This window comes from Bos indicus, chromosome 6, assembly GCF_029378745.1.
Source record: "Bos indicus isolate NIAB-ARS_2022 breed Sahiwal x Tharparkar chromosome 6, NIAB-ARS_B.indTharparkar_mat_pri_1.0, whole genome shotgun sequence".
Lineage (NCBI taxonomy): Eukaryota > Metazoa > Chordata > Mammalia > Artiodactyla > Bovidae > Bos > Bos indicus.
Genome location: NC_091765.1, coordinates 115,820,465 through 115,830,029, shown reverse-complemented (window position 1 = coordinate 115,830,029; position 9,565 = coordinate 115,820,465).

Sequence of the window (9,565 nt, the reverse complement as noted above, 5' to 3'; positions counted from 1 at the left end):
TAGAACTCTGAGTGTGAACTCTAGCTCATGGTCTGGACGTGGAGTTGTCTAGACGTGGAGTTTCCTGATGTCTCCATCAGGAATGTGGACAGGGAAACCAGGAGGGTTTATGGCAGGAAAGTGGGAATGTGGCAGGAAACCTGGGGGACAGATGGAGGCGGGTACCTGCCCAGAGCAGGGTAGAGTGAGTTTACACAGCGATGACAGGGGCTTCCCAGGTGGTCCAATCTGCCGGCCTGGCAGGGGACGTGGATTCGGTCCCTGCCTCGGGGAGACTCCACGTGCCGCAGAGGAATGAAGCCTGGGAGCCCCGACCACTGACGCCCGAGTGCCTAGAGCCCTAGGTTAGCTAAGATAACCCAGATTAGGCTAACCCGGTGAGCCGAGCACCCGTGGTCCACAGCAGGAGAAGCCCCTGCTTCGAGAAGCCCACTGTTCGCAACCGGAGAAGAGCCCGCACAGCAGTGAAGACCCAGCACAGCCAAGACTAAACAATTAAAAAACCCAAAGCATATCTACAAAAAAATACAAAGCAGTGAGAAGGATGTCCAGTGGCTAAGACTCCATGCTTCCACAGCAGGGTCATGGTTGATCCCTGGTTGGGGAGCTAAGATCCTGCAAACTGGAAAAAAGAAAAAAAGGCAGTGACTTTGTGTGCTGGAAGATTTTTGCGATAAAATGTTGATTAAAAATGTTTCACTAGATACTCCAGGCGTCTGTGAATAATCAAGTGCAAAGAAACCTTCAGGAGAACGGGGCTCTCAGTTGGCGCTCAGCTCCAGGTCCCGTGAGAGCACGCACCCGCCCCTGGCCCGGCACCCACCTGCAGAGCCCCCGGGACAGAGGTCTCCAGCCCAGCTGCCCACCTCTCAGCCGGCACCCACTTTGGGCTACAAAGGGTCCATGTGAGGGGGCACCCAGTTCAGGCCTGTCCGAGAGCCTCAGTGGGGGGTCCGTCCCACCCTGGCTGTCACAGTCTCCTACCTCACGGGGAGCCGGGGTGTGTGTGTCCCCCCTGGGCAGGTCGAGGCTGCCATAAACAGAACATCACAGACGGGCCTTAAACAGACATTCACCCCTCAGTCTGCCAGAGGGACTCCAGGGTCAGGCTGCGTTCTGGGGAGGCCCCCGCCTGGTTCATCCTCACAGCCTTTCTGGGGGTGCCCACGGTGGGTGGGGCTGACATCTCCCCTCTGATCCCAATCAGATGAAGAAGCTAATCCTTTACAGGGCCCCACCCCTGTGACCTCATCTGACCCCCTTCACTCCACAAGCCATCTCACCACATGAATTTGGGGGGATACAATTAAAAAGCCCACAGCAAGGGGGTGAGGGGAGAGGAGGGGCAGGAAAGGGGCAGAGGGAGAGGGCCCCTTGACCCGGGCAGCCCCAGGACTCCCTCCCCTGGGTGGCCTCTGCCTCAGCTCCCTCTCTGATGTGGTTTTGTCCCCCTGCACCCTGGTCCCTTCCCGGCTGCAGGAGGACCTGCCTGGGCTGGACGCTTGTGACGGGGGTGTGACTTCAGGAAAGGCAGAGTTGTGGGCGGTCCCCAGGGATGCTGGCAATGTCAGCAAGAGCAGTGGCTCCGTTCGTTACGGGTCAGCCTCGGGCTGGGACCACGTGCTCCTGGTCATTCCTGCTCCCTGTCCTCTGTGGGAACAGACCCCAAGTTTTATCTGGCAGGGTAGTTGGTCTGGATAAAAGGCTACAACTCCTAACCTCCCTCCCTGGGAGCTAAACCGGGTCAGGCAACTGTATTCTGGCTAATGAAACAAAAGAGGAAGTTCTCTGTGAGGCTTCCAGAATGACTGCTTGAAAAATGAGCTGACTCACCTGGGACTCCTGGGAGGGGCCCTTCCTGCCCTGTACTTCCTCAGCTTTCTTCCTCCTGTCCTGTGGTCTTGATGGCTGGAGCTCCAGCAGCCATGTTGGACATGAGGTGGGCTGGGCATCGAGGCCATGCCCTGAGGATGGGGAAAAGCAGAGAGTAAGAGTCTGGGTCCCTGAGGACACTGCAGAGCTGCCATGCGTCCCTGGAATTGTCAACTTGAGACTTTTTTACCTAGGAAAGAAATAAGCCTCTATCTTGTTTATGCCTCTTTTGTTGGGATTGCTTACGCGCAGCCAAGCCAAACCACGATGGACATATTATTGCCAGTATCCGTCATAACCCTGACCACTCTTCTACAGAAGGACAAATGGACGCTCAGAGACGTGAAGACATGTGGTAGGCAAGCCTTGAGTATAGAGAGGGCATCACCCAAGGACACCTTCATGGAAGAAAGGTGGGTGCAGACTCTGAACGTGCCCCTCCTTCTGGCTGGCAATGTCTGCATTCCGGCACCAACGGGACTCTGACCCCGGCAGCCTGGGATGCAAACAACATCCTCCTGGCAAAGCTTCCCCATGGGTGGTGTGCATGGGAGCAGAGCCACAGCGGCTTGCCCTGGGGGCTCCTGTAGCTCGCCGGCTGCTGGCTATTTCTGGGATGTTGTGCAGAGGGAGGGCTCCTGGAGACAAATAACTGTAAAGTCACTTTCTGACCTCAATGTGGGGGCACGTTTAGAGGCGCCTGCTCTGTTGCCGTCACTCTGAAGGGAAGGACTTGCTCTGCCTGTGCTTCCTGCGCACACCTGGTGTCTGTGTGTGTGTGTGTGTGTGTCTGTGTGTGTGCATGCGTGCATGCCTGTGTGTGGATCGGTTCTGCCCTGGAGCACCTGCTTCTTCCCATGTCCTCCTGAACTGCAGCCCTGCACCAGGAGTGGTGCTATCACTGTGCAAAGCCCTCGGATTCTTGCATCATTCATTCATTCAGCTGCACTGAGCACTCACCTCGTACCAGGCCCCTCGCTGAGTGCTGGAAGGAGGCTGGGTGGACAACGGCTGGGCTCTCACACAGCCCGACAGTTTGGTGAGGGACATGGGAGGGGCTGACGGATGCATTTGAACCATGGTGTTGGAGAAGACTCTTGAGAGTCCCTTGGACTGCAAGGAGATCAAATCAGTCAATCCTAAAGGAGATCAGTCCTGAATATTCATTGAAAGGACTGATGCTGAAGTTGAAGCTCCAATACTTTGGCCACCTGATATGAAGGGTGACTCATTGGAAAAGACCCTGATGCTGTGGAGGATTGAAGGCAGGAGGAGAAGGGGATGACAGAGGATGAGATGGCTGGATGGCATCACTGACTCGATAGACATGAGTTTGAGTCAACTCTGGAAGTTGGTGACAGACAGGGAGGCCCAGAGTGCTGCAGTCCATGAGGTTGCAAAGAGTTGGACACGACTGAGTGACTGAACAACAACAGTGAAGAGAGGGGCTGAGAGCAGATGCAGGAGGGCTCTCTTGCTGGAGGGGGTGCAGCACAAGACCCCCTCCAGCTTTCCAGGGGAACAGCTGTATTCCAGTTGGCTTTGTAAATGGCCGCACAGGATTGAACCTGTTCACTGTCACCGTGAACCCTGCATTGGTCCTCATGGCCAGAAACTGGAACTGATAGGAGAGAGGAGCCGTGAAGTTTGCACAGGAGGAGCCTGGAGGGAGCCCCCAGGCCTGGGCTCTGTTGTAGCCATCAGAGTGGCTGGAGGTGGGGACAGGGGGCTTGTGGGGGCCCTGGTCTGGGGGATAGGCCTGGGGTCATCTCAGTCCCTGTGACGATGCCTTGACTGGCTCTAGAATACCGCTCAGCCCCTCCCTCTGCACCCTGCCCAGGGCTGACGATGCAGGGACTGACAGCACGGTGTTGAGGCTGCTCTGCGATCCAGCCATCCTTGTATCCACCCACCTACCTCTCCATCTTCTATCCATCTACCACCCAGCTTCTCCCTCACTCCCTCCCTTCTCTCCTTCCTTCCTTCCTTCTTTTATCCTCCTCCACTCTACTTCCATTCTTCCATCTGCTCATACCCACCCATTCGTCCATCTGCCCATCTATCCATCTCCCATTCACGTGCCACCCCCAGTTAGCCCTCTATCCCTCCTTCTTTTCTTCCTCCACCCTTTCCCCATCCTGCATCCATTACCAAACGTACGTCCGTCCATCCAACAGTGGTCGACAGACCACCTGTGATGCCAAGCTGCTGGGGGTCAGCCACGGGCCTGCTCTGTGCACTGGGCTTCCAGGCGGGGAGGCAGACACTTCGGATGGTTTCGATGGTGCTAAGTGCTGCCGAGGAAATAAAACAGAGCCACAGGGCAGAGAGTCGCCGGGGCCTCCGAGGGGACCCGTGATCACTCACATTTCCGTTGTGAGTCCTGAGCCGGTGGAGAAATGAGGCAGGTGCAGGGCACCTGCGCTGCTTTCCCAGGGCCGCCTCCTCCCCGGCCGTGGCTTTTCTGGGTTGTGTGTGTGCTCAGTCGCTGAGTCATGGTCAACTCTGTGACCCCACGGACTGTAGCCTGCCAGGCTCCTCTTCCATGGGATTCTCCAGGCAAGAATAGTGGAGTAGGGTACCATTTCCTCCTCTATCTAAATGCAATCACAAGTATCCTTAGAAGAGGGAGAGCGACCAGTCAGAGGAAAAGGTGATGTGACGAGGGAGGCAGAGGCTGGGGGTGGAGGAGGGTCACGTGGGAGCTGAGGAGTGCAGGCGCCTCGGGAAGCTGGGGAGGACACGCTTCTCCCCTGGAGCTTCTGGAAGGAACCACCCTGGGACACGGTGACCTCAGCCCAGTGAGACCCCTTCGGACTCCTGATCCATGGACCATAAGAGAATAATTTCGTGTTGTTTAGAGCACTGAGTTTGTGGTCATTGTTTCAGCAGCAAGAGATGGACTCAGCTGCTGAGAGCTTCGAGTTAAAGGCTGTTGGGGACGGGAGATTCACACTCAGAGAAACACCCCGATGCTGACTCACTGACAGCAAAGGAAAAGGGGAACTATAGGGTGGGGGTGTCAGGGGCCCGTCCCCAAGTGATGCAACTTAGCCTCACCTGCAAAGGGACAGGCAGACGCCACATGTCCCCGTGGGATGTCCCAGCATCCCTTAGAGTGCTGATGCCCCAGCTGAATTTGACCATGGCCAGTCCAGATGCTGGTGTGTGCTATAGAAACCGGCCTGACCCTTTCAAGGCTGTCAAGGTCATTAAAGGAAAAATCAGACACAGGAACCCAAACTCCACGGATCTTCCTTGTTGGATCCTGGGTCAAACAATGTGGCCGGAAAGGACACTGGGAGAAGTCTGAGTATTGACTGTGTATTAGAGTGCCCTCGTGTCAGTGCTCACTGGTCTCGCAGGCGCATGCACGCGTGTGCGTGTGTGTGATGAGGAGTGTATGGGCGTCACTACTATTCTTGCGTCTCTTGTCCAGGTTGTTAATGTCCCCAGTTAAAACGTTAGGGAGTCCCTCCCCCAGCTCTGGGCCCAGGGGCTGGTGCTGACCCTGGAGGTGGGGGACGGTGGTGGGGAGTGGGATGGGGGTGGGGACGCTGCTCCAGGGTTCCTGGTCCCCGTGGATCAGCTTTTCTTCTGGGAAGGCTCGCTGGTTCTCAGGACAGCTCAGCGCCTTGAACCCTGCTGTTTCTCCTCTGTCCTCACTGGCCTGTGGCCTTTAGCTCCAGTTTACTTTTGTGACCTGGGAGGGTCAATGGCTGTCGTGAGGGTTCCCCGAGGGGCCAGGACATGCACAGAGGGGAGGATCAGGGTCGAGATAGACCAGAGTCAGAGGCGGCCCCTGTGTTCTGGGGAGAGAATGGGGAGCCACGCCTCCTAGGGGCGGGGATTGGGGAGCCATGCCTCCTCTGGGGCGGGGATTGGGGAACCACGCCTCATCTGGGCAGGGATTGGGGGAGCCACGCCTCCTAGGGGCGGGGATGGGGAGCCACGCCCCCTCGGGGGCGGGGATTGGGGAACCACGCCTCATCTGGGCAGGGATTGGGGAGCCACGCCGCTTTGGGGCAGGGATTGGGGAATCACACCTCATCTGGGCAGGGATTGGGGAGCCATGACTCCTCGGGGAGGAGATTGGGGGAGCCACACCTCCTCGCCGCTGAGGACCAGGGATGCTGTTAGTGTTGGGTGGGCGGGGCCGTCCACCTCTACCTCCCCCCATGCTGAGTACTCCTGAAGCCACAGCACCAGCTCTACTGAGCGGCGTGAGCCTCTCCACCTGCTGACTCCACGGCCAAGGTTCTTTCTCCTCGGCACTGCTGCTGAGAACTGGGGCCCTGAACATGCCCGCACTGTTTTCTAGTTTAGAAATCTAGGTGACAAGTGGCACGTTGTTACAATGTGGAATTCCTCATCCCAGCAAATTCGACCCAGTGAACTTAGGTGCTTGATGAAGGAGGGAGCTTGAAGCCCAGCGCTCTGCGGGGGAGGCGGGGAGGGGTGCAGTGTCCACACCGCCTGACGGACCAGGGTCTTGTGTTCAAGCTCATCCTCCAGTGCAGGCAGAGACCCTGAGGAAGAGGAGGCTGTTGCCAGGGGAGCTTTGGCTGCTTAAAAACCCTCAAAGTGACTTAAAGCACCAGCAACGGGACGTCCCTGATGGTCCAGTGGTTAAGACACCATTCTCAGGACTTCCCCTGTGGTCCAGTGGATAGAGAATCCGACGGCCAATGCAGGGGACACGGGTTTGCTCCCTGGTCCGGGAAGATTTCCACATGCAGTGGAGCGACTAAGCCCGTGCACCACACCTACTGAGCTCATGCTCCGCAACAAGAGAAGCACCGCGACGGAGACCAGCCCCTGCCCATGCTACTAGAGACAGCCCAAGCACAGCAACGAAGACCCAGTGCTGTCAAAAAAAAGTGAATTAAAAAAAAAGATTCCGCTCTTCCAATGCAGGGGGTACGGGGTTTGATCCCTGTTTGGGGAGCTAAGATGTCACATGCCACCCAGCGAGGCCACAATCAAACACATCAGTGACTTCATTCAGCTCAAGACTCCTGGGCTGAGTGCACAGCTCCTCTGCTCCCAGTGGGCTGGGCTGGGCTCTGCCCTCAGCCGGTGGCACGGCTGGCTCTGGGTCAGGTATGTGGCCTCTCTCCTGTGTCCCGAGTTGGGCTGCAGGTAGGCCGGCAGGCGGAGGTATGAGCACAGACCCCAGGCTCTGGAGCTTTCCAAGTCTCCTCTGGCATCACAGGTGCTGATCCCCTTTGGCTAAAGGGGCATGTGGCCCAGTAAGCCAACAGGGATCAGAGAAGCCGCCCACTCAGTGGCCACCCTCACCAGGCACTGCCCGCGTCACTCCAGCCATAGACACTTCCTCATGCCGAGCCACCTCCCAGACCACGCTCTCTGCAGGGACAACAACCTCCCCGCCCCTCTGCTTCCTGGCCCCCCTCCCCCTCCCTCCCTCTCCTTTCTTCCCCTCCCCTCGCCAGGTTCCCCACTGTCCCTCTGGGTTGGGAAGCCCAGCGCCTGCCCTGGGGTGGTTAGCGTGGAAGGAGTGCCCCACAGAGCTGGCTTCCCAAGGTCAAGTGCGCCCATGCTCTGGGCATTGGGAAGTTCGACACAGCCGCACACAGCCCGACTGCGAAGGGGACACTCGCTGAGTCAGAGTCGTCAAGCGCGGATCCTGGGGACATCTCAGGTGGGAACCCCCTCCTCACCTCCTACCCTGGCACAAATAGCCCCTTTCTTCCCTTCAGGCACTGCGATGTGGACCTCTGGGCCCCAGGGGTGGTGGGGTCAGCCTGGTCTGGCTGTCACACTTGCTCCGAAGCACCGTTGGGGGCCAGGCTGGTCCAGTGCCTCTCGACGCACCCCTGGCCCGGTGCCGTCCACTTCAGAACCCTTGCTTGAAGACCAGTGGCCCCATGTGGGCATGGAGGCCGGTACTGATCAGATTGACTGCCCAGGTGGGGGGCTGGGGCCCAGATGGGGGAGGGTCTCTGGAGGGTGGGACCCTGGAGGGATCTGGGGTCGCTGGAGACCCCAAGATGTGTGTGGCTCTGGGTCTCAGCTTCCCCGTCAATAAAACCAGGGCACTGGGCCCAGTGGCCCGAGGCCCCCTCCCAGGTTGAGGCTGTGTGTTCAGCTGCGTTTGTGTCTGGAGGAAGCAAACCCAGAGGGGGCTCCCTTGGCCTGGGCCCCTCTGTCCACGAGCTGGTCACTCATCAACCTCTCCAATCCTGTCCCAGCTCCTTGCGGGGCATGTCCTGGCCCCCAAGGTGGGAGAATGAGCCTCACCCCACATCCCCCACCCCGGGCAGGGGTGCAGCGTGGACAGGACACAGGCCGGGTGGGGCCCCGGGTGGGCCTGACTGTGGTCTCAGCTGGACCCCGTTCTGGCTGTGGGACCAGGCAGGCTTCTCCCTTGGCTTCCTGGTCTGCAGGTGAGGTTTCAAGCCACCCACGAGGCGTGATGCTGGCTCACTGACCTCCCTCCAGGCCTTCCAGGGTGAGCGGCCTTCTGTTGGGGCTCAGACCAGCCTCGGATCCTGTGGGCAAGCCCCTCTATCTCTGGAGCAGCTCTGTGGCTAATGCTTGATTTACAGTTGGAAGCACAGAAGTGTCTAACAGCCGCCTCGGGCCCCTCCTGAGTCTCTCCAGCCAGGCCGGGCCCAGCTCCCACGCACAGCTCTCTGGTTGGGCTGCAGGTCAGCGAGGGTCAGTCTGGAGGCAGAGCCAGCTCCCTGTAGCTGCCGGCCACCCCCAGACCCAGACGTGCAGGACCCTGTCTCACTAGCTTTGCTCTGCCAGAGGCAGGCTTGTGGGCCCTGCATCCAGGAACCCCCCCAGCCCTGCTCCTGTGGCCCCCAAGTCATAGTAGAGCCCACCAAGGGGTCGCCCTGGGCAGTGAGTTCCTTGACTGGCTCCTTGCGGAGTGAGGGGGGTCCCATGGCCCCACTGGGCTGTGCAGGAGGGGGCATTGCGTCTCCTACCACTGGGGCACCAAGCCCCCAGGAGCCTGGTTGGGGAGACTCTGCCATGAGGGCTCCGTGAATGCTGGGCCCAGAGCCCACTCCTGGGGCCTTCAGATCTGAAAGAGGGGGCTGCCAGTGGCTCAGCCCCACCCAAACTCATGGTCAGAAAGGCAGAGCCCTGGGGAAAGTGAAGTGAAGTCGCTCAGTTGTATCTGATTCTTTGGGATCTTCCCAACCCACGGATCAAACCTGGGTCTCCTGCATTGCAGACAGACCCTTTACCATCTGAGCCACCAGGGAAGCCCCAAGAGCCCTGGGGAAGGAGGCGCCCAACTTGCCACTGGGGCTCAGGGAGGCAGCAAGGAGAGGAGGCAGGAGAGGGTCTCCCTCCGGCCACCTCCCAGTTGACCGCCTGCAGCTGCCCAGGCCCCCGTGCTCAGACCGTGGTCCTGAGCCCAGGCTGCAGCCAGGCCCTCCCAGGCCCCTCATGCCTTTACCATCTGGGCCCCAAACTCACCCACCTGAGGCCCAGTGCTGTGCTGTGCTAAGTCTCTCAGTCATGTCCGACTCTCTGCGACCCCGTGCACTGTAGCCCACTGGGCTCCTCTGTCCATGGGATTCTCCAGATGAGAATCTAGAGTGGGTTGCCTTTTCCTCCTGCAGGGTCTTGACCACTAGTGCCACCCGGGAAGCTGTTCCCTATGATGGCAACACCCTTCCCCCAGCTCTTGGCTTGATGGCACCTCCTCCAG